This window comes from Neophocaena asiaeorientalis, unplaced genomic scaffold, assembly GCF_003031525.2.
Source record: "Neophocaena asiaeorientalis asiaeorientalis breed wild unplaced genomic scaffold, Neophocaena_asiaeorientalis_V1.1 scaffold125, whole genome shotgun sequence".
NCBI classification, from domain to species: domain Eukaryota; kingdom Metazoa; phylum Chordata; class Mammalia; order Artiodactyla; family Phocoenidae; genus Neophocaena; species Neophocaena asiaeorientalis.
Window position 1 is genome coordinate 3,256,657 of NW_020174425.1, and position 25,543 is coordinate 3,282,199.

At 36.6% G+C, this 25,543-nt stretch overlaps 1 protein-coding gene across 1 annotated transcript in view; it reads left to right on the forward strand.

Moving 5' to 3' along the window:
• The window catches only part of HS3ST5 (heparan sulfate-glucosamine 3-sulfotransferase 5), a 274,423-nt gene that overhangs the window by 88,000 nt on the left and 160,880 nt on the right, over positions 1 to 25,543 (forward strand). Inside the window, exon 2 of the mRNA XM_024756692.1 lies at positions 12,686 to 12,880. The gene's annotated coding sequence lies outside the window, so the exon portion shown is untranslated. The remainder of the gene's footprint in view (positions 1 to 12,685; positions 12,881 to 25,543) is intronic.

The following is a 25,543-nucleotide window of genomic DNA, read 5'->3' on the forward strand; positions in this document are numbered from 1 at the left end:
AGGGTACATCAAGTTGATTGTGGAGCTTTAATCCGCTGCTTCTGAGGCTGCTGGGAGAGATTTCCCTTTCTCTTCTTTGCTCGCACAGCTCCCGGGCCTCAGCTTTGGATTTGGCCCCACCTCTGCCAGTAGGTCGCCGGAGGGCCACTGTTCTTCGCTCAGACAGGACGGGGTTAAAGGAGGCGCTGATTCCGGAGCTCTGGCTCACTCAGGCCGCAGGGGAGGGAGGGGCACGGAGGGCGGGGCGAGCCTGAGGCGGCAGAGGCCGGCGTGACGTTGCACCAGCCTGAGGCGCGCCGTGCGTTCTCCTGGGGAGTTGTTCGTGGATCCTGGGACCCTGCCAGTGGCAGGCTGCACAGGCTCCCCTGAAAGGGTGTGTGGATAGTGACCTGTGCTCGCACACAGGCTTCTTGGTGGCGGCGGCAGCAGCCTTAGCGTCTCATGCCCGTCTCTGGGGCCCGCGCTTTTAGCCACGGCTCGCGCCCGTCTCTGGAGCTCCTTTAAGCAGCGCTCCTAATCCCCTCTCTTCGCGCACCACGAAACAAAGAGGGAAGAAAAAGTCTCTTGCCTCTTCGGCAGGTCCAGACATTTCCCCGGACTACCTCCCAGCTAGCTGTGGTGCACTATCCACTAACCGCCAACCCCAGTCCTCATCCTGCCCTCCGACCGAAGCCCGAGCCTCAGCTCCCAGCCCCCGCCCGCCATGGCGGGTGAGCAGACAAGCCTCTCTGGTGAGTGCCGGTCGGCCCTGATCCTCTGTGAGGGAATCTGTCCGCTTTGCCCTCCGCACCCCTGTTCCTGTGCTCTCCTCCGCGGCTCCGAAGCTTTCCCCCCTTCGCCACCCGCGGTCTCCGCCCGCGAAGGGGCTTCTAGTGTGTGGAAATCTTTCCTCCTTCACAGCTCCCTCCCACTGGTGCCGGTCCCGTCCCTATTCTTTTGTCTCTGTTTATTCTTTTATCTTTTGCCCTACCCAGGTACGTGGGGGGTTTCTTGCCTTTTGGGATGTCTGAGGTCTTCTGTCAGCGTTCAGTAGGTGTTCTGTAGGAGTTGTTCCACGTGTAGATGTATTTCTGGTGTAAATGTGGGAGGAAGGTGATTTCCGCGTCTTACTCTTCCGCCATCTTTTGGTAGCCACTTTTTTAAAAAGTAAAAATAAAGAGATAGGACTAAGTGTAATAATGTATTTTATTTAGTGAAATTATCCAAAATATTATCATTTTGACATGAAATCAGTATTAAAGTTATTAATGAGATATTTTATGTTCTTATTTTGGGGGCACTAACTCTTCAAAATCCAGCATGTAGTTTTTTCTTGCAGCCCATTTCAGTTTGAACCAGTTACATTTCAAGTGCTAAAAAGCCACGAGTGACTACTAGCTACCGTATTAGACAGTGAAGTTACAGACTATGTATTGAACTTGGTGCTGAGGATACAAGACACCTGCCCCATAGATCTTACAATCTCAAGAGAAAGGAGATTTAATTTAAATAGTGTAGTCATTATATATCTTTTTGAGAAACTCATATTTTAATTTACATTTCTCAGATCTTGTCATGCCCCTGTGCTCCAACTCCTCTCCTTATGGTACTAGTTCTCTATAATACAACCCCATGCAACCTCTCTAGCCTAGTTTGGTTGGAGGCATTTCAACATGTCTTTTCAAATCTCTTATGGAGCGCCATCACTGTACTCCAGTCTGGCAACAAAGATGTGGCTTTTTTTTTTTTTCAAGATCAATATAGTAAAGGGATATTATCTGAGCTCTTATTACCAGGTGGATAAATTTCCACATTATAACTTCACCTGATAGAAAAGTTGAATGGAAAAGTTTACTTTCTCAGTGCTTATCTGCTTTTAAAAAAAATTTAAAAAGGAAAAAAAAAAACTGTGGGTAGTTGTAGAGAGAATGCATAATAATAGATAAAGGGGAGAATATTGCTTCAGAAGTAGTACAAGGAGTAACAGAGGCAGAGAATGGAGAAAATGCGAAAAAAAGGGGAAACATTAATAGTGTTTATCTGTTTTTGACCTTATTAAGCTTGTAAGTGCCTACAAGAAAGTTTTGATTTCTCTGCACTAAACTGTCCAAGCAAGATTTATCAAAAAGGGTAGTTTTTAGAAAACAATTATTGTCTATTGAAATTGCAGATAAAGCGTCTTGAAAAGAATAGGGAGATAGGATATTTTCTTTGTAGTCTAAAAACCCTGATGTTTCTTTAAATATATCAGCATAGCTTAAAGAACTGAAAAAGGTTTCTTTTAAATGCCATGAATCACCCCGTGATTTATTTTCTTTTGTAATCCTGTTCTGCTTATTGTGTGCCTTTTCAGTGGTGATTCAGTGCCTTTTCAGTGTTTTGGTGTGTAACCCATTGATATCAAAACCACTTCGGGCAAATGCCCTCATGCTTCCTTGTTCCTCTGGCAACATGGCTGGTCCCAGTGCTGACACCTGGGCTCACGCTCTTAGGAAACCCAGAGTACCTTTGACTTTCATAGCTTTGCGTGATCGGTACTCGTCTCCAGATAGCAAACAAACAGTTTAGGTAATTTGGTTCAGAGAACAGTGTAGTAGATTGTAAGCTCCAAGATGCTGTTTTTACAAGATATTACTGAAAACTGAGTTATGGCTCTGTGTTTTCATACTAGACACTTTAGAAAATGACTATAATTACGTAGAGAAGAGAGTCCAGATTACATGGTGGGCTTTTTTACACATTAAATTACAAAGATATATTTATGCATCTACTCCAGTTTTTCATGAAGGATTTAAATCACAGCAGGAACATTGGTCTTGTGTTTAGTGACAAAGGATCATCTCAGTCATTTCAAATACTATTTTTCAGCACCAGTGGACATCCACCAGGTATCTCCTCTCCGTTTCCCCTCCTCCAACACACATACACACATTTTTCATTCTTGCTTCTGACTCTGAAATATTTTGAGTCATTTCCTTTTATTAAGATATTTTTAGATGGGGATTAAAAATAAATTGAAATGAGTCAAGCAATAACTTGAGAACTGACTTAAAACAGTGTAAGCTGAAGTCACTGAGTATGCTGTGTACTTGCAAATTATCTAAGAATCTTTATATCCCCATGGCTTAAAACAAAGAAGACATACCATAAGTATTTATTGGATGAACAAATGAATAAATGTTATCTAATTAAAGAAATTTTAGTGACTATGGGTTTACCTTTTTCTGGAAATTAAGCCCTTTCAAACAGAAACAAGGATCTAAGAATTGAGCAGCCTTTCAGACATAACCATTAGCACTCTGTCCCTGTTGCCATGTCTCAAAGACTAGAAGGAGTCCCAGCAACTGCAGAAAGAGAGGCCAGGCCTAAATATAGGTGGCAAAATAGGGCCACAGTTCTTAACTCCTACCATCAAACCACGACTTCAGCCTCTTCACTGTGGCCTGAACAGAGAAGTACAAGAGTGGAGATGGAGGTCTAACCTTAATACGCGTATTACTTATGCTATATTCCTGTCTCCCAAGGAAACCCCATTCCAGTTTTAAGATTATGGTCAGAGATACTCTGGATCTTCCTTTAGCAAAGCAAAACCCATTACCATTTTCTTTGGAAAGATCTTTTCCAGTCATCAGATCTATCCAGTCATAAGGTCTATATTAAGGACATGGGAGAATTTCACTCATTCAATAAATAAGCATCAAGCATCTTCACTGAAATAGATTTGTCTCCTTTAATTAGACCAACTCTCAACATTTCTAAAGTGTTCCCACTCTCAGGATTATCTTTTTTATTGTTGTTAAGATATGTTGAAAGTAGAGGAATTGTTAAAAGCTTATAACTCTAAAATTCTATATGTCAATGAGCACCTAGCAAAGCTTTTATTAAATGTTGATGAGCAGGTACACTGTTCCTCTTAGAAAGCTTATATTCTGACAGCACTTACATTTTGTTTCTCTTCTTCTCTTCCTTCTACTTACCCTCCCTGTGAATTAATACTTTACCTGATTAGTATGAAGGGTATCACAGTTTTCATTTGTTAGTTGAAAATCTAGACCTCACTAAGTGCAGAAAACTACCATCAGACTAGAAATGGGAGTCCAGTTTAATGAACAAACTTTGGCTCTGTGTGTGTGTGAGAGAGAGAGAGAGAGACAGAGAGAGAGAGAGAGAGAGAGAGACTTTTCCCAGGAATTCTAGAATCACAGACTCAGGCAGTCAAAGTGTTTAGAGGACATATAGTCAACGATTCTCAGTTCAGGTTGCATATTACAGTCACCTGGGGAACTTCTGAGGCTCCATCTTTCCCAGACCAACTGAACCATCATCTTTGAGGATAGGGCCTGGGGATGGGTATTTTTTTAAACCTCAGAGTATTCTAAAGTGCAGCCAAGGTTTAAAACCCCTGGTTTAGTCCAATTCTTTTCATAAGGATAGGCAAAATAAAAACCCATCAGGAAGAAATGAAGTATTTCAGGCCTTGTAGAGCCTGGATTAGAAACCACATTACCTAGCCCTAGTCCAGAGCAATTTCCATAACAATGTGGTACTAATATCTTTTGTTAGTTTTGGCTCATTTGAACTTTCCCTTGATAAAATTGTAATAGGAGCGGGGTGGGCACACAGCTGTTAGCAAGCAGCCGGGGCCCCTCGCCTAAGCAAGTGACCATTAGGGAGCAACCGTTAGCAAGCAACAGTTAGCAGTCCCACTCAGCCATTGATTGGCATCCCAAGGGGCCCCTCTCCCCTCCCTCCCCTTCCTCTGTATAAAAGGAGCCCGAATTCAGCCAGAGGGAAGATGGTTTTTGAGACACTAGCGTGCCATCTTCTTGGTCTGATGGCTTTCTGATTGAAGTCGATGCTTCTTGCCCCAACACCTCATCTCCCAGTTTAGGCCTGTGGTGCAGCGAGCAGAGCGAGCTTGGGCTCAGTAACAAAATTAGCAGAAGGAATGATGCTTCTTAAAACTTTCTGTCAAATAGACTTGAGGAAAAACCGCACCATGCTGGGTTAACACATGAATTTCCTACGTTTCTTGGTAGCGTTGGCCTCCTTGCCTTCTACCAAAAAGAAGTTAGTCTTTGACTGTTGTGAAGAGTTTTTGAACCATATTTATAACTTTCATTTTATATAAATCCACAAGATATCTTTAATCATTTTAGCATATGTAGACCCATTTTTAAAATCATCATATAAAGTTCGTGTAACTCACTTCCTGAGAAAACAGCACCGATAACACTGCCCAGTTTGCAGTGTTGAAGATATAAACATTTTCCTAGACATCTATCTTTTCTGTGTGTGTATATCTGTTGAACCCATCAAAGTCTAAAATATTTCAATTCAGCATAAAATTGCAGTACCAATTGTTGTATGGCATGTATTTTATCTTGTGCCGAGATGGGAAAGCATATCTAAATGCATCATGCCTATGTTCAAAAGTAATGCAAGTCTCCTGTCTTGCCAGTGCCAGAAATAAATGAAAACGATAATAAAGGCTAGAAACGTTTTTCTCTTTTGCACTGATGCAAAATTTTGTATGTAGTGATCATCATCATGCATTAAGCATCCACTGTAAGCCAGACATTCTAGATGGGCAGAAGAATATTGAAGGCGTAGTTTCTACTCTCAACTCTTATTAATCAAAAGCAAATAAATACAGTTTAAAGTCATTGAGAGTAAAGAATAAACATTGAAGTTTTTAGAACTTCTAAACATATTCTGTGATTTAAGAGTAGAGCTATATACATTCACACAGTTTTTTCAACCTATTACAAGTCTCCACTAAAGACAGTTAGATAGTTGATAGTTGAACTGTGTGTCTGTGTCTACAAGTGGGTGTTACCTTATGTGAATTGTGTATGATTTGTACTAATTTTCTCCGCAGTGCAAAGAATAGAGAAATTCATGAATAGCAGGTGTTTTACTGATTGTTTTTATGAAAATGCTGTAGAAATGCCAATGTCAGAACCACAGAGTAAAGAAGGTCAGTGTATAAGAAGGAGCAGACCAGATGGACGTCCTTAATGAAAGCCATACTGCTTTGATGGAATTTACCACTGCTCAGAGTATGAGTCTCTGCATTACCAGCCTGAGAATTTGATTTAAGGAGGCAGTCTCATTCTGGTCAGACTCACAAGGAACTTAAGTACCTGAACTAGGTGGTCAGTTCGTGAATGGGGAACCACTCCACTACTGTGTCCAGAATGTTGGTGTCCTTTGTGTCCAGTGCCTCTTTCTGACCTAGCAGTCCCTGGGGGAGCTGACCAGTAAACGTGGGTGGTTGTGAGGGATGTGCCATTCAGGCCGCAGGGGAGTGTGAGGAATATTCTGAAGATGTGACTTCTGTTTGCAGGAGGATGCAAGCGCTTCATCCACCCTGGCAACTTCTGATTTCTGGGTTTTCTCTTCTTCATTCTCAAAGCTCGTAGTGGTCAATCCATGTTCCACAGAATGCTAGGATTCTGTGTAAGGATTATTTTGTGGGAGATGGATCCTCTCACATAGAAAAAACAAAACTTAAGCTACTGCCCTCTCTAGCCATTCCCTTCCTGTTGTGATACAATTTTAGCTTCTCTAGTCATTTTCCAGTCCTGTCTCCTGGCAATGAAATTATTTCCAGATCTCCTTAATGGACTATAGGGAGTTCCCAAACTCTCAGTGTTTCTTTTATTGAGATAATCACAGAAGGTCAATCATCTAGGAATAATCACGGATGTCTTATGTGTAGCCTTTACTTATTTAATTCTCATCATATGATATTATTTCTCTCATTTCCTTAGGAAGTTTTCAAAATTATGAGAGAATTTTGCTTTTTACTAGTAGGTGCTGTTATAGGGTACTCTAAATCTTTGAGCCAGAGGTAGATAAATAAAACTTTTTACATTTCAATGCAATATTGAGAAAAACCTACAAAAAATATACATAAATAGGCAAGCTTATATTCTTTTTGTAGCACTCATGAACATCTGTACTCCACGTGTTTTTTAAAACTTCACTACTTGCATTATAGAATGGCTATGACATCCATTGGCAATCTCATACTCTTAAAGGAATCAGTTTTTAAAGAAATACAAAAGGGATGAATTGGGAGATTGGGATTGACATATATACACTAATATTTATAAAATAACTAATAACCTGCTGTATAAAAAATAAAATAAAATTCAAAAAAAAAGCAAAAGATTTTACTATAATTATAGAACACATGTCAATTTTCATGCAAAAGGACTAACCCAATCTTGCCAATAGCTATAGAAATTAACAAAACAGAAAAGTTTAGCCAATGAAATACCGTATACTTGAAAATAATTTTTCCCATTATACAGAAAAGAAGCATGTAAAAAGAGGCAGAGCATAAGGTCCTTCCTTCATGCAATTAAGCTTATTTTTTATTTACATAAAGAGAAGCAAAATAAACAGGCCACTTCAGCCTATCCCTTGGAGTTTAAGTTACAGGAGAAAAGAAATCATGACTATATACTGGTGGAATTTTGTTTGAAAAGCAGTTGAATATTAAGTTACAAATCACTAGTTTCTTAAAATATCTTTTAATAACTGGGTAAGAATTATAAAATAGCCTGCTCTCTGATTTTTTTTTTTTTTTTTTTTTTTGTGGTACGCGGGCCTCTCACTGTTGTGGCCTCTCCCGTTGTGGAGCACAGGCTCCGGACGCGCAGGCTCAGTGGCCATGGCTCACAGGCCCAGCTGCTCTACGGCATGTGGGATCTTCCTGGACCAGGGCACGAACCCATGTCCTCTGCATCGGCAGGCGGACTCTCAACCACTGTGCCACCAGGGAAGACCTGCTCTCTGATTTTTAAGAAAACTATTTGTAGTCATTCTTAAAATGCGTTTTGTGCAAGAGGTTTCTTTTTCAATTTTTTTCTTTCCTTTCTTTTTTTTAATTTTACAAACTCCCTAACAGATTCAATGCCTGAGAAAACTAGAAGATATTTATAACTAAACAACAAGTCTATAGAACCCCAAAGGCGATTACCTCGTATATAAGTAAGCCTTAGGCAAACTTCAACTAGTTTTTAAGAAACAGATGTTTAAGCCTGCTCAAGAATTTTATTCAGGCACAAAATTTGCATTAACTACTCTTAAATTTCCTGGCCTCTCCCCTTCTGGCTCCCCTCAATTCTATCTACCATTTTTCAACTTAAGCATTTTCTGGCCACAATTAACACAGTCAGAAGCCTTTGAGAAACATGTATCCCTGTATCCTCCTGTTTAATAACACTTACAGCCCCACTGCTTCATTACCTTTAGACTCCAGTGCATGTTCTTATTTTAGGTTACCCTAAGAAATATCTTATTTAAGGTAATATCAGTATATAGCATAGGCTAAAATTTCATCCCTACTTTGGAATACCTGCAGTTCTTTTTGCCTCTTTCAGGTAAATATCCAATAACTAGGAATTAATTTGTACTTGGGATAACTATTTTCCAAAATAACTTGTCTCAGCTCCAAAAGACTTTAGCTTTTAGTTATTGAAACTATTGGGACTTCCCTGGTGGTCCAGTGGTTAAGAATCCATCTTGCAATGCAGGGGATGCCGGTTTGATCCCTGGTCAGGGAGCTGGGATTCCACATGCCGCAGGGCAACTAAGCCCACATGCCAGAACTACTGAGCCCATGCACCACAACTAGAGAGCCTTCGCACCACAACTAATGAGCCTACGTGCCACAACTAGAGAGAAGCCCGCACACTGCAACAAAGAGCCCACGCACTGCAACAAAAGGTCCCACATCCCACAACTAAGACCCAATGCAGCCAAAAAATAAATAAATATTTTTAAAATTATTGAAACTATTGAATTTTTGCTTATATTTTTCAAAGACAAACGATTTTTAAAGAGAAATATAAAATATTTGAAAGTATGACAGTGAAAACAGCAAACATCATGTTTGAGTGTTTATTCACATATAACTCAGGGCTTATCTGAAGGTTCTCCATATCATGCAGAAAAACAGCTCCTTTATAATTAATCTATGCAGATTCTGTAGAATTGGGATCCAGAAACAAGTTACCTATTTTTTACTTCCATTTTTGACAGACTAATAATATAGTTCCCCTTGTTCACTTTAATCTTATCCTTTTAAGAAAGAGTCAGAGTAGAAGAAATATCATTATCACTACAATTGAATGTCTTCTGAACCCCTACTACTTACATAGCATTCTGCTATATAGTACAAAGAAATAGGACATTTCTTTGCCTTCAGCGTACTAAGTAATTCAAAAAATAAAATATACAGGAAAAAATAATAACACAAGGTGGTTCTTGGTTCAGGATTTATTGCAAGGAAATTGTTCATTCATTCAACAGATATTTATTGAGTGCCTACTGTGTGCTAAGCACTCTGCTGAATGCAGGGTATTTTAAAAATGAGGATAATTATAAACAGAAATAGTCACTTCTCTCTAGGGATATGAGGATGAAGAGGTAGGGACTGGGTGATGTAAGTCCTTGTTCTTTACCCTGAGAACAATGAGAAGGCATTGAAGGCTTTTAAACAAGGGGTTGACATGATCAGTTGTGTGTTTTTAAAAGATCTAAATACCATGAGGAGAATTTAGTGGAGAGAAACAAAATGTGAGATGAGAGACAGTAAAAAGCCATGCAGTATTTCAGGCAACAGACAAGGTTTTAGAGGTTGTGGTGGTGGTGGTAGTGGTGATGATAGTGGAGGAGAAAAGGAAAGAGGAAGATAGAGAAAGAAAGGGGACAAAGTGATAGATTTTAAAATTATTTAAGCAGTAAAATCAAAAGCATTTGATAATCAGGTACTGGGGCTAAGGGGGAAAAGAAGGATTAAATCTACTCTGATTCCTTTTTTTAAAGGTTGAAGGCCTTGCTTTTTGGCTTGTTTAACTGATGGCTGATGGTGCTGTTTACAAAAGTAGGCAACACTGGAGGAAAGGTGTATTTGAGAGGAAGGTTTTTATGAATCCAGTTATGGAAAAATTCAGTTTGAGGGACCTTCAAGACATTCAAGTTTAGATTTCAACTATTCAGTTAGAAATAAAAGTCTGGCGATAGAAGAAAATGTTAAGCTAAAGATAAGATTTGAGAGTCATCAAATGATAGCATCATATACTTTGATGGGCTCTCTTATCAATGTATACAGTGGAAAATAAAGTGGTTTAGATTAGAAAACTCTGGAAACATTTCATGGGGAAGAGGACTGGATCATGAAAAGAGGTAGAATATAGATAGGAAGAGAGAGAAGCAGAAATGAATGAAATGGCAGGAACACAATAAAAATATAAATAAACAGACTGTAAAGATTTTGGCTGCAAGTAACAGATACCAACCCAAACTGGCTTAATACAAAAAAAAAAAAAAAGGAATCTATAAATTCACACATAACTGAGACATTCAGGGTATTCTACCTGCAAGCAAAGCTCTGTCCCAGGGTGAAACACCAAGCTCAGAACTCAGATCCTTTTTATCTGTTTTTCAGCTATTTCCTTGGTGTTGACTTGAGTTCTAGCAAGTTCTCCTCTGATGATCCCAAGGTGGCTGCTAGTAGTTCCAGATGCTACATGTTCATATGCTTATGTCCAGCAAGAAAAACAAAGTTCATTTATTTATTTACACAATAGGGCAGTGAAAACCCCAGAATGGAGATCATTGACCTATTAAGGTTGTGTGCTCATCACTAATATTGTAAGTAGAGATTGAGGTACATGGATTATTTTAACCTAGTCAGGGTGTACCTCTGGAGTGGAGACAAATCCTCTCACTAAACTACCTAGAGTATTGGGGAAGGGAGATAGGAAATCTAGGAGTTATGTTATAAGGAGTCTTAAATGCCAAGTTAAAGACCTTGTTCTTAATCTAATAGACCAAAAGTTCTTGTGATTTGAACAGAAGAGGCATCCAGTGAAATTATTTCAAAAAATTAAGACTTGAGGCAACTATAGTACATATGGCAATGTTTAAGAAAAACAGAAAAAGAAATCTGTTAAAGAGTCTATAGCAATAGTTTAGGATAGAGAAAGTGAAAACCCAGACTGTGATTGAGTAAGAAATGTTGATGAAAGGAAGCCAGTAATGAAGTAATGGATGTGAACAATATCTCAGACGAAGAATCCACAGGACTTAGTAATATAATAATGGTGGAACTTCAAACTCTTCCACTGAGATTTCGACTAATGTGGTAGCTTTGGCACTGAGGCAAAAATGAAATCCTTTCTTTTACCGTAGTACTTGACCCTTTTATTGCGAACTTAGCTCTGAGCTAGGCTTTTCATTTCATTTTGTTCTAGTTAGTTACCACCACCTTGTGACCCATTATTCCCCACATGCACAACTTTCCTAGGAGTCAAAAGAAGGCAAGTTCCAACCTCTGTCAGAATGAAAGCTGTCCTTGACTACATAGAATGAGAACTTGCAGATTACTTTGCAATTTATAAAGATAGATATCACTACAACCATAGCAGTGGCACTTACTGTTTAACAAATGTTTTTGAGCATTTCGTCAATCTACAATGATTCTGTTAGCAAGCAACAGAAAACCCGGTGGTTTAAACAACTACAATTCCAAAGGAAACAGTTAGTAGTGTTGGTTCAGCTGCTCATCGATAACAGGGCCGATATCTTTGAGTTTCTCTGGACTTTTGTTATGTTTTACATCACGGTGACAAGGTGACTGCTCTACCTCCAAGTATCACGGCCTCATTCAAGGCAAGCAATTGTGTGGTAAAGAGAAGAGGAGAAGGAATCTTTCTATTTATCAATAAAACAAATTTCTGCCTGGATTTCTAACCCAGTGTACTTCTTATAGTTCATGGGCCAGAATGGGATCGCATGACCACTCTTAGCAGTAAGGGAGACCAAGAGAGTGAACGTTTGATTTTCTGTTCTCTATTTGTGTGAGTCATAGCAAGCAAGAAGAAAGTTGGAAATGGTTTTTGGGTGGCCAAACAGCAAGCTCTTTCGTGAAAACCTATCGTTCTACAGTGTGCTCTGTGCTTACATATGTATTACACTCTTATTTTGTATTTGACTTTGTATTTATCTGTGCATGATGCTTCCTCTACCCTTTGGGAGAATATTTTCACGATTAATTACCAATTTTTAAAATGGGTGTTTTATTCTCTTTTTCCATTAGCTACTACTAACACCTGCTTAACTCATGCAGCAAAGAAGCTAGAATTTTGTTTTCCCTGAGTAGGCAACACATATTGAGTACAAAGGATATAATTTTTATTTATGTCTAATTATCTTGGCAATCATTACCCATGTTAAAGAAAACATAGCAAAAGTACCAGATGATTCCATTGGGATTTAGTAAAAGTATCACATTTTATCTTTTATGAGATATGATAGCGTCTCACATAAGGATGTATTTCCGAAAGACCTCATCAGCCTTGACTTAGGAAGAAATTCAGCACCAAAATGTAGCACCTGCATATCAAAAATAAAATTAGTAATTATACCACTTGATGCAATGTTTAGAAAAGTAGTCAATTAAAGCAATATGAATTCAACCAGAATCCTCTGCAGACAACAGCATCACGCAATTCTGACTTCACAGTGATATGAAATTTTAAATAACAACGGTGCTAAATCAGGGAGCAGCGAACCCAGGCCAAGTTTAAATTTAGTAACAGTGCTAGTTTACTGAAAATAACCTTCTCCATAGCAGATTCTCTGTGAATTTCAGGTGACCAACTATTTGTTTTTCTGTTCTGTTCAGAGGTAATCAGGTACCCAGAGGCTTCAGCATTGCTGTCTTCCCTTCTCAATGGCGTTTCTGGTGTCCACCTCAGGAGTCTCCTTGGCCAGCTCTGAAACACTTGAAAATTAAATAGAGAATCCACTGCATGTATTCTTCTTGAAAATTTCCACTGTATATGTTCAGAACTTTCTGAATAAGAATAAGGATTTGAAGGTAAGAGAACTTTGGAAGTAACTCACATTCTTGTGTAACTCTTAATTACATCAAAAGTGAATATTTAATATATTTTTTAAAATATACAAAAGTAAAAGCAGTTGTTGAATATAAGGAAAATAGCCAGCTATGTGTAGTTCTGCAGCAAAAAAAGGTAAAATACAAAGTTCAAAACTTGTTATATGTCATGTAAATATAAATACAAGCAAGGCACAGTGGTTATCTTGATACCTGAAATCAGTTTCACCCAAAAAAGCATGGCATACTGTGATTCCCAAATTCTAATATGCATGAGAGTGACATGAGGGAAGAGAGAGGTTCTTAAAATGCTGATTCCTGGGCATATTTCACAGAGAGATTCACTAGACTGGGATATGGTCCAGCAATCTGCATTTTTACAGCTACTCACCCCCAAAAGATCCTGATGAAAGTGGGTCTCGGACCTTTGAGAAACATGGAAATTGGCATTTAAAATAATGTACTTCTAATTTTCAGACTTCATTTAAAGGGGTTTTATGTGGTTTGTTTCCTTCAGTCACAAGAATAAACAAGGAAGGCATATTTTAAATTAGTGCTAAATTAGTGCTCCTTTTTTGATCCCCCCAATTGAATTATTAATCCTTTACAATATTCTTTTTTTTTAATGTCTTTATTGGAGTATAATTGCTTTACGATGGTGTGTTAGTTTCTGCTTTATAACAGAGTGAATCAGTTATACATATACATATATCCCCATATCTCTTCCCCCTTCCATCTCCCTCCCTCCCACCCTCCCTATCCCACCCCTCTAGGTGGTCACAAAGTACCGAGCTGATCTCCCTGTGCTATGCGGCTGCTTCCCACTAGCTATCTATTTTACATTTGGTAGTGTATATATGTCCATATATACGTTACCACTCTCTCACTTTGTCCCAGCATACCCTTCCCCCTCCCCGTATCCTCAAGTCCATTCTCTAGTAGGTCTGCGTCTTTATTCCCATCGTGGTCCTAGTTTCTTCATGACCATTTTTTGTTGTTGTTTTTTAGATTCCATATATATGTGTTAGCATACGGTATTTGTTTTTCTCTTTCTGACTTACTTCACTCTGTATGACAGACTCTAGGTCCATCCACCTCACTACAAATAACTCAATTTTGTTTCTTTTTATGGCTGAGTAATATTCCATTGTATATATGTGCCACATCTTCTTTATCCATTCATCTGTCGATGGACACTTAGGTTGCTTCCATGTCCTGGCTATTGTAAATAGAGCTTCAATGAACATTTTGGTACATGACTCTTATTGAATTATGGTTTTCTCAGGGTATATGCCCAGTAGTGGGATTACTGGGTCGTATGGGAGTTCTATTTTTAGTTATTTAAGGAAACTCCATACTTTTCTCCCTAGTGGCTGTATCAATTTACATTCCCACCCATTCTGATGTGTGTGAGATGATATCTCATTGTAGTTTTGATTTACATTTCTCTAATAATTAATGATGTTGAGCATTCTTTCATGTGTTTGATCTGTATATCTTCTTTGGAGAAATGTCTGTTTAGGACTTCTGCCCATTTTTCGATTGGGTTTTTTTTTTTTTTTTGGTGGTACGCGGGCCTCTCACTGTTGTGGCCTCTCCCGTTGCGGAGCACAGGCTCTGGACGCGCAGGCTCAGCGGCCATGGCTCACGGGCCCAGCCGCTCCGCGGCATGTGAGACCTTCCCAGACCAGGGCACGAACCCGTGTCCCCTGCATCAGCAGGCGGACTCTCAACCACTCCGCCACCAGGGGAGCCCCAGTATTCCTTTTTAAAGTTCAGTATGATGAGCTAATTTCCCCGATGTCTCTATCTCTCTTTTAGAGTGACAGTCCTGCCATTGCTCTCTTTAGCTGTTTCTCTGTTCCACATAATGTTTTAACTTATTCAGATGTTTATGGATCTAATTCTAAGAAGTATCTAGAAGATGATAATAATGAATTACTACTGAGGGTTGGCTAAGCATTTTTTTTGACGGTTTTTTCTTTTTCTCTTCATTTTAAAAATTCAGCCATAGATTTGAAAAGAACAGATCTGCTTAATATGCCTTTAGCTACTCTTTTCCTCTGCAGATTAAACCTTAGAAATCACGTGCTATATTTATAACAGGGTAAATGTACATTCATTGAATATCACTTTATTTTATTTCTGTTTCCTGTATATAATTTAGCAACTTCATCTTTGTTATTTGCAATTTTAAGTTTATAAAAGGTTTGCATTTTTATTTCGGTAAAAGAAGAGGCTGGTACAGACATATTCAGACCTTAAATTGTGATGATTTTTTTTAAAGGCTCAATATGATACTACTTTTACAGTGAAGAGTGAAGTTTTTAATCAAAATCCTTTGAGTTTCAGGCTTATAGCTATTTTATTTTCTGTTAGTCTTTGTGTGAACTTATTCATATTGTATACACTTTCTTGTCCATAAAGTATCAAAAGGCAAAAATAAACCCTAATCAAAAAGAAGTGTGCCCATATAATGCAAGTTAGCTACACATTACCGATTAGTATTACACAAAGAAAATGAATATAGTTATATGCATAAAATAAAGCAGCATAAAAATTTTAAACTGAATCACTTTGCTGCACACCAGAAGCTAACACAACATTGTAAATCAACTATACTTCAATAAAAAATAATAAAATGAAATAAAGCAACACTTAAAGTAACCAAAATAAAAGATTTACAGAATTGGGTTAACTCTAACAATGAATTTTCATGTACATTTGTTGTTAGAACTGTTTTCAATAATAAGATTGCCATCTGATGGTAAAATTCTAAAATTTGTAGTACACAAGATAGTAAAAATCCTTAAATATATAGTATACAAGTTTATGGTTCAACAGTCTCCAGATAAGACTTCATAAAGCTTTTAGTGCAGATCTTTTATAATACTTTAATTTCAGAAAAATATAGAAACTACTTTTCCACGTTTTCTTTCTTTTGTCTTCTTTTTTTTTTTTTCTTTGCAGAGGAGCAGGTGGAGAAAGAATAGAATTGTGTCCTCAAGCGAGTCATGTTCATTATCATTGGCTTATTTATCTTAAATTGTGGCTTCCTATAGAAAACTTACAATGTAGCTTCAGGGAACCTGAGTGAAACAGCCTCCATACTCATGAAGTAAAATATACAACAAAAGAATAAATACAGAAACTTCACAGAAGCATAAAGTTTTAGAGCAGAAATGGACCATTGATCCCTTGGTCCCTTCATGTATCATAGCATTCTTTTGTCTTCCAAATTTGCTGGTTAAAAGCTTAATACAAAGAGCAGTAAACATCAATCTGGTCAGGTATGAGTTATTAACAAGGAGAAACTAGCCAAGTGTTTTGCAATAATGATTTCTTGAGGGAGAAAGGTAGGAGGAATTTTTCCTCCAAGATGAAGTTTGAGGAAGTGAAGAAAATACCTGGGTACTATAAATGTAATTCAATTTGAAATCATGTATTATTTTAGTTGTCAGTAGATAATCTGCCATGTCATTAATCTAGAAATGAAAATTGCAAATTTAGGTTTATTTCAGCCAGGGTTAGCTGTATCTGGAAATCTGATATTGAGAGAGAGGGAAAAAGAGCTGAAAGTAAGATAGAGCTTTAGAGCAGCAGAGCCATCTGGGACCATTCAGTATAGGAGAAAGGAGATTTAAATATGTAGGAATCTCTGGGGAGTATTAGTGTTATTATGAAACAGTGTAATAATGATATTTGTGAGATATCCAGAATAATTAAAATGTCTATTATTCTCAATTTGAGAAGTTCGAAAGTCATTTAAATTGATGTAGCAAAAGTAAAATTGATGTGGCAAAATGCTCATAATATATTGTAAATGAAAACAACAGGTTACAAACTGTGTTGTGATATGGTCCCATTTTGATTAAGAAAAGCTACAGATGCATAGGAAGAAAATTGAAATGATCTACATCATAATATTATTGATGGTTATGATCGATTGATGAAATCATGGCTAATTTTTATTGCTCCTCAGGATTTATAAAACTTTTTCTAAAGTATATATTATTAAAGTAATTTTAACATATTTTTTAAGAGCTGAGAAAATGTTCAGTTATCTGGGAAGTTCACTTTCATAGAACTATAAAGTAGTCCTGCTAATGGTTATTTAAAATAGCCTTAAAGCAAGGCTCTTGCATCTTGTAGTATTAAACTGATTTGAATATGAGAATAGTACTTCCAGTTAGATCAAAATGATTTTTAGATGTAATTCTTCATTTGTGGAATATTGCAGTAGATAAATTTCTCGTTTCCCTCCTCATTAAACACTGAAAATTTTGAATTATGACATTAATTTCTTAGAATATTCTTTATTTCTTATGTCATGTAATTCCAATGTGCTTTCAAGAATTTTCTAACTATAATAGTTTGCTCCGTTTGGAAGATAATTTTCTATGTTTGGTTACATTAGTGTTAGTACGTCTTTGTTCTTTAAATCTCCAGTGTAACATACGGTTAGTCTTACCATTATTACTACCAGCTGAGGTTGGCCTATGATTTTGTTTATTCTGTCTGAATCCAAAGTAATTAGCTCTTTAGTTTAATGACAATATTTGTTAATGGGTTTTTAGGGCCAAATTCTGCTGTTAGAGAGTGGGTGGTATATTTGAAGATAGAATCTGGCCCTTATGTTTTAAGCATAAGCTGTGTAATTTGATTTCAAAATGATGGTTTACAGAGTTTACAGTAGGAAAATGAAATCTGCAATTATCTGAAGTTTGTCAGTTTCAAGAAACAGAAAATGAAAGTGACAATTTATGTAAATGAACAGCAAACCCACTCTAAATTCTCTGATATGCCTATCCTGTATATTGTATTGTTTCATATGTAGCTGGAATAAGAAATGAAATGATAATCATCTAGCAGACATTAGGTAATTTCCCTTATGTGACGGGGCATACAGTGATTTCTTTAAGTGCATTGAAGCGTTTTTTATTATTGTGTTTTTTCCATCTTTATTGAAATGTAATTAATGTATAACATTGTGTAAGCTTAAGGTGTACAACGTGATGATTTGATACATTTATATATGATACATTTATATAATGCAATTACCATGATACCATGATTACCATGATAAGGTTAGTTAGCACATTCATCACTCACATAATTAAGAGAAGAGATCTTCAATATTCTCACCACACACACACACACAAAAATTGATCATTGTATTTTTGAAGGACTCAGTGAAGTGGAAAGAACGTTTGCCTGGGCATCACCTGGGTTCAAAGTTAGACTCAGTTTCCTGGTAGCGGACTGACCTTGGGAAAATCTCTTTGCCTCTCCCTGGGCCTGTTTCTTCTTCCTAAAATGATGCCTTTGTACTAGATGATCCCAATGGTCCCTCTAAAATGATAACTCTGACTTGCTTTAAAACAGTGCTATGAGGCAGGCACAAGAAGCGCAAGGAAGATGCAATGACTTGAGCTGACTGAATAAACAAATCATTAAGTCTATTAAAAGGTTTTCTGGAGAACTTTCCTTCAATGACTTGTTACTTTTATCCTGGAGAAGAGAAATATTTGGAGAGTTCTACATAGAAGAGACTGTAGGCTACTCTATTAGAAATTTACAAAGAGACCGATTTTGGCAAAACTTAAAAAGCAACTCACCTAGTAACAGATGAGAGATATACAACAATGAGATAGGATGCCTTGGGAGATAGTGAATTCACCATCATTATAGGAAAAGAAAGTGTGTACCAAGTGTTTTATAACCTGCCAGACTGGCTTCAAGGTGTAAAAGCTAGAGACAAATATTCTGAACATAATGGAATTCAGGAAATGTTGCTATCATGAGCCCTTCTTGAGGTGACTATTAGATGACAAACTCCATCAAACCAAGAGATGACTGTAGACACTACTGAAAAAGGACTGCTCGTGAGCATTGAATGTATTTAATTCTAAAACTAAATCTAAAACAGATACGAAGATTAGGGTAACAGAATAGAGCATAAAAGTATAATATCCTGTAGAACTAAAGTAACTAACAAAAATTAGGAGGACACAACAGAAAGAAACTGGTATATAAAGTTAGCTGATTGCTTTATTCTCAATATCTATGAATCAGATACCACTTAAACCTGACAAATCAAGTCATAAAAGTATAAGCTAGAAAAAAAAAAGGCACTAAGGAAGGTCATGTTAATGCTCAACATTAGTTGACAAAGAACGGGAGACAGAGGGGAAAAAATGCTACTTTTTCTATCAGTCATAATAGGGAAATAGTGAATATTCTAAAGATATAGAAGATCAAGTTTATTATATGAAGTTACAAACTTTATATGTAGGTTATATGAACTTATCAAGTTACAAATTAGAAGAAAATGTGCACTCCATTAAATATTCTTAAGAAGTTACATACATATATTAAGCAAAGAAAGATCATATAATGAAAGTTTTTTAAGACTTAAAACCTTTAATAGAAAACTTAAAAATATGACAAAATAAGTTTGTTGTATCTTTCATGTCAGTAAATGTAAAGAAATATATAGATTTTTTTTTAAGAAAATATTTTCAGCTTAGATCACAGTGCTGAACCAAATTCTGTCTCTACAGATAGCCGGATACAACAAAAACAAAGTTATTCAAAAATTTGAAAGTGAAAGGATAGGCCGAGTAGAGTAGAGGGGATGGATAGGTGGGTAAAACAATAGTCTGGACAAGAAGTGAGAAGGGAAGTGGAAAGAGAAAGACATGGATGCAATGCATCTTTTGAAGGAAGAATTATCAGTGCTTGAACTCTAACTGGTTAGAGGGGATAATGGAGAAAATAAAGACCTGGAGACTGGGCCTATGTATTGGTGGGAAGCCTGTAAAAATTAGGTTTTTAATATAAGACTGCAAGGAGTGGATGGAAAGGGGAAGGTAGCAGTCACAAAATGGCAATTGCTGGTGCTGGGTATTGAGACGGGTCGCACTTTACCACACCACGCAAAACTCTGCTAATCCCATAAGGAATTTCAGAGTTTTATGGTCAGTCATACCATGATGGCAGTCATGATTATCTTAGCACTTATTATTTTAAGATTTATAAAAACAATTTCTTTTCACATTCTCAATTATTCTTTGGGCATTCAACTCAAACTTCCATTTCCCCTGATACCATTTGGTACTTTGGTACTTTTCTGATGGCATGTTTCTAATTGTTTGAAAACAGCTGTGGTTAGTGGGATTTTTGCTTCAATGGAATACTTAGGATATCACAAATTTTCTCTGTCAATAACTATACCAGTGGATTTCATGCCTTTTTGACAAAATCCAGAGTAAAAAAAAAATACTGCCTCACAGCCCAGTACACATATTCACATCCAACTGTTTACCTAGTCCACTAAAATAAAACAGTACTAAAAACAATTTTTAAAAAAGTGTACTAGGCAAATACAATCTAAAGAAATTAGGAGTTAGAATCTTAATATCAGAAAAAGTGATGCTTAGGGCCAAAGGCATTAACTAAGACGAAAGAAAAACTATGTGAATGCTAATATGTGTAATACATAATAAAGGTATACAATCATGAATAAAGAATGGCTTTAAGGGCTACCATAGGAGTTTGTTCAGCAAACTTCTAAAAACATCCCAAGAAATATCAATAATCTGTATTTTAGGTGCTGGACTAAAACAAAAGAATGTCACCTTCTGTATTATAAAGCAAAACATGTATACTGAAATTTATTTTCAAGAGAAAGTATTTTGATATCAAAGAGAGTTAAAAGTACCTATTAACCAAGAATTAATTACTTGGTTAATGAAAATTTTTTTTTCATTTTCAGCAAAAAGGGTTACAAGTTGCTTCTCTTTGTGAAATGAAAGATAGCTTCCACTAAGACTGTAAATGTATGCCTTACACTTATTTGATTTGAAGAAAAGTGAGATGTTTGGATTCCCCCCCACCCAAACAGGTATTCTTAACAGCAGGATGCAATTTCAGAGTTTTTGCAGTCAAGAGGTTTCTGCTGAGCAAAAATTCTCGTTCAATTTAGGAATGCAGATTATAATAATTTTCCTATCCTGCTCACAGCAGGGTTCCTGATTTCGTTTTGTAGACTCCTAAGTTGCGTAGGAAACAAGTGGGTAACTTCAGTTCCAGGTTAACACATTCTTTAAGCATAGTCCCATTAACTCAACTTAGTTATAATGCAAAGCTGCTTAGCTTCACAAGTGAAATGGAATACATTTGAATTGCTTTCCTAATGTAATACCTATTTATAATAAATGCAAAGTGGTTTATGATGGCAGACTTTGTAGAGCATTATAAAAATTATGAGAGGAAAAAGCTTATTTTTCCTGACCTAAAATTGTAAAGAAATGCCATGTATGCCAGCATGTGACACTCCTATCAAAATAAAAGGAGAAAAAATATTCAAAAATAAAAATGTAGTACATTGGCCTGTATGATATATTACTTCAGCAAAAAAAATTTTTTTAATGAAGCTATTATATTTTACAGTAGCATTTTTTCCCTAGATGGCACAGTTTTTCTAATTTACATACATTTTCTTCAGTTTAATTTCTTTCTTACTAGGCCTCAACTTCAACCATATGGTTCAGACTTTCCTTACTTTGTTTGAGAAAGTAAAGATTGCTCAAATAGCATCTTTTTTCTCCTAGTATTAAAATAATTGCATCTGTAATAAATTCAAATTGAATTATGTAAACCACACATTACTATAATGTAGGTTACTAAGATATTGGTCTCATCCTTTGAATAAGAAAATTCTAGATGGCAGTTTCATCAAGTTGGCTAAAGTCAAACAGATTCGATGGGTATCAGCCACAAGCTCTTTTAAGTTCATGCTGATGTTCAGGGAATTTACTTTGTTCTTTTGTTAACTGCTCTTCTTTAATGAGTAAGGTACATGTGCACCATCCCATGACAGACTGATTTTTTATAACAGAAGAAGTAAATGTCCAGCCAAGCCCAATATGAACTTTATAAACTATACTGGCTTGATGGAGTTTTTTATGTATAGTACTGTGATTTCAGCTGAGAATCAAGACCCATACCTGGATACATTTTATTCCACTTCAAACTCCATTTCTTCATTCAGTCAACCAAGTATTTGGTTAATAATTACTAAGTGCCAGGCCGTCCTAGGACTTGAGCTGCATCAGTGAGCAGAATATGGCCTTCTCTTAGGACATGCAGACAATAAAAAATAATCCTGACAAGTAAGTGAATTATGTAGTATCATAGACGATGATTAGGTATGAAAGAAAGAAAATGTGGATTAAAGGTAAAAGGGGGAGGGAATGATATGACAGGAGTAGGATCAGATCCAGTACTGTTTGTACCAGCTCTTCTGGCAGGTGTTTCTCTATGTTCATTTTGGTTGTCTTTAAATCAGTGTATGAGGATTGTACTTGGAGGGTGGAGTCATTATCAAATGACCATTGCTCAAATTTTCTTTTTTTACCGATAAGCTTCTATACATTGACATTCATACTTGAGATACTCACCTTAGAGTTCTACAAATTAATCAACTGCATGTGTTTATTAAATTTTAGCTTTAGAGCTTGGTTTTATTATAGGTAGTCTAATTAACAAGTGTTCTCCAAAGGGTGCTGTGGAATTTCCAAATGGGTCAAACAATGAAGAATAAAAAGTTATATTAAATTTAAACTTCCTTCTTTTGTTCTGATAATTTATAATTCATGGAGTAATTTTAAATTATAGTATCAGTGTAACCATAATCTTCATCGGTAATGTTACACAGTACCTAATTAGTTCAAAAAGACTCAAGCATCAAGTTAGAATGTATTAACTTCTAGAATTAACCTGGATTTTGAGAGTATCTAGTTTTGGACACTTTAGATAAGATTCTTACTTGATTCCCAGAAAAATAAAGACTGAACTCCAAATTTGAGCATATATTTTTTAAAAAACCAACACATTAGTCATTTCTAATTTAGTTCATTTTCTGATGCCATTTAAGAATTATTTTCATGTTGGTAACCATGTACAGCCGTAACTACCGACGCTATAGAATTACAGCCTGTGTGAGCTGGAAATGATTCCAGAAATTCTAGTCCAACTGCCTTTATTTTAAAGGTGTGAAAAAATGTGTCCCAAAGAGGGTAAGTAATTCGTGCAGGTTAGATGGTTGTGTGTAGGTCCAGGAAGCCTATTAATAGTAGAACTAGGACAGGAATCCATTCTTTAAAAATCACAAGCCATACTTTTTTTGGCAAATCACTCTACCTGAGATTTCCCAATGCTTATTATTAAAATAATGTTTCCTTTAAATTAAGGAGAGTTGACCATACCTTTGAATTTCACAAAGTCACCTGATTGGTGAGTGTGCCTAAGCTCCCAGAAATGGCCTGTTATTTGATAACCTCTTCAGTACTACCAGAAGTGAGCTTTTCTTAATGATCTTTTGAGATTTTTTCTTTGAAAAATAATGAGTCACGAAATTACTTACCTATTAATCAGTATATATGGCACAAGTGTAATACAACATTATTATTTTTCAGTAAATTGTAGAAGGAGAAAGTTATATTTAGTAAAGTACTGAGTTTAGAAAACAGCTTAAGTAACACCTGGGCCCTGGGTTCCTCAGAGTCTTTAGGAAATTATGCTGAGTCATGTAAGAACTCTGAACCCTCATAAGGGAAAATTATGTAACTCACTGGAAAATAATGCCAGTAGATTTAATAGAGCAGAGAGACAATATATTCAAAGCAAAGTATAAAAAAACTCTGTCTGCTAAGCCTAGGGAATTTCATATGCGAAAAACAATTAAACAATTAAAACAATATCAGTTATGGACGCACAGGCTCAGCGACCATGGCTCACGGGCCCAGCCGCTCCGCGGCACGTGGGATCCTCCAGGACCGGGGCATGAACCCATGTCCCCCGCATTGGCAGGCGGACTCTCAACCACTGTGCCACCAGGGAAGCCCCTGTTTGGTTCTTATAAATGGATTCTAAATTTGCTTGAAACGAAGGATATAACCATGGCTTTATATAATGATAAAATTGGGGTTTCTCATTGCACAGAATTTTCACATGTATTTCCAGGCATATCATTTATTAAACCAACATAATTTAAATTTTAAGTATATTAAAAAGTATATATAACATTAGGTACCTGACTTTAAATGATTGATGAGGATGAATAAGGAAAACAGCTGTAAAGACACAGGGTCCAGAAGACTTAATGAGTACTTTGTGAACTTAGCAAGATTTTAATGGTTTTGTCTGATGGTAAATGAAGTAAGAAAATGAGTAATTCAACCAGTTTTTACTCCTGCTTTTGTACACTTTTAAATCCTATAAGACTACCAAGCTAAAAATTGGATCTGCTATCTGTTCCAATATCCATGACACAGTTCAATTAAAGTATTCTATAATAAGTAACATTAATTGAAAATTAGAATTTAAGACTACATCTGGTTCTTGTTGATGTGATGGGTAATTATTAGCATTCTAGCATTAGGCATTTTAGATTGTTTTTTATTTTCAACAATAATAAAAAAAGGTGTTTAAGAAAATACAAAGCTAATATACTTCAGGTTACCAATGGAGAAAAAAACTTTGAAAATAACTGATTTGTGCTTTTTTTTTTCTGGTATAGGGACCTCTCACTGTTGTGGCCTCTGCCGTTGCGGAGCACAGGCTCCGGACGTGCAGGCTCAGTGGCCATGGCTCACGGGCCCAGCCGATCCGCGGTATGTGGGATCTTCCCGGACCGGGGCACAAACCCATGTCCCCTGCATCGGCAGGTGGACTCTCAACCACTGCGCCACCAGGGAAGCCCTTGTGCTTATTTTTGATTGATTAAATTCATTTTGTCTGAAGCCCTTAGTGATATCCTTGGAAATTTCTCTCCTCTTCCTTCTCTCCTCCCTCCCATGAATATTTATGATTTAGAAGGCAGCAACATTTTTTGCATATTCTTTTCCCAAAGGAACATTATTTTTCCATTTTTAATCACTTCATAGGTGATTGGTCTCTGATAGCCAAGGGAATTAGTGGGCCAGACTTCACTTCTAGGTAAACCTACGAGTCCAGGAGTGTCTTCATTTGTCTCTTGGGCTGAGAAAATTGAACATACCTTTGCCTTTCACTCTCTTTTCACACATTATGTAAATTGGTAAGAATAAAAGTAATGTGATTGGGAGTATAGTTTGACAGACAGTATCATGTAATATAATACCCAAATTATTATAAGCTAGAAATAGTGCCTTGGGGCACCGCATTTATTGTGAAAAAGTATTTGCATTTACACATTTTTGTCTAGAGTTTAGACATGCAAAATAAATCACACTGTGGAAAGTACAATTGTTTTCAAAAGGGTAACAAAGAAATAGCAAATGCAGTTTCTTCCAACAAAGAGCTTTTAATCTATTTGGACAAGTAAAGCACAGAGAAATAAGAAGTCATATTATACAAGAGTTAATAATAAATACAAATTTCTATATGGATTGACATGGCCATTATAAATTATCCTTCTGTATTTCATATGTAAACAAGTTCAGTGCATACAGAAGCTTAAGCAAAAAAGTACAAAAACATTTTATTCGTGTGTTGACAGGAGAGTATATTTCCTAATGATTTGGACTCTAGACATAGGAAAATCAGATGCTTGATTCTTTTTTTAATTTATTTTTAACATATTTATTGGAGTATAATTGC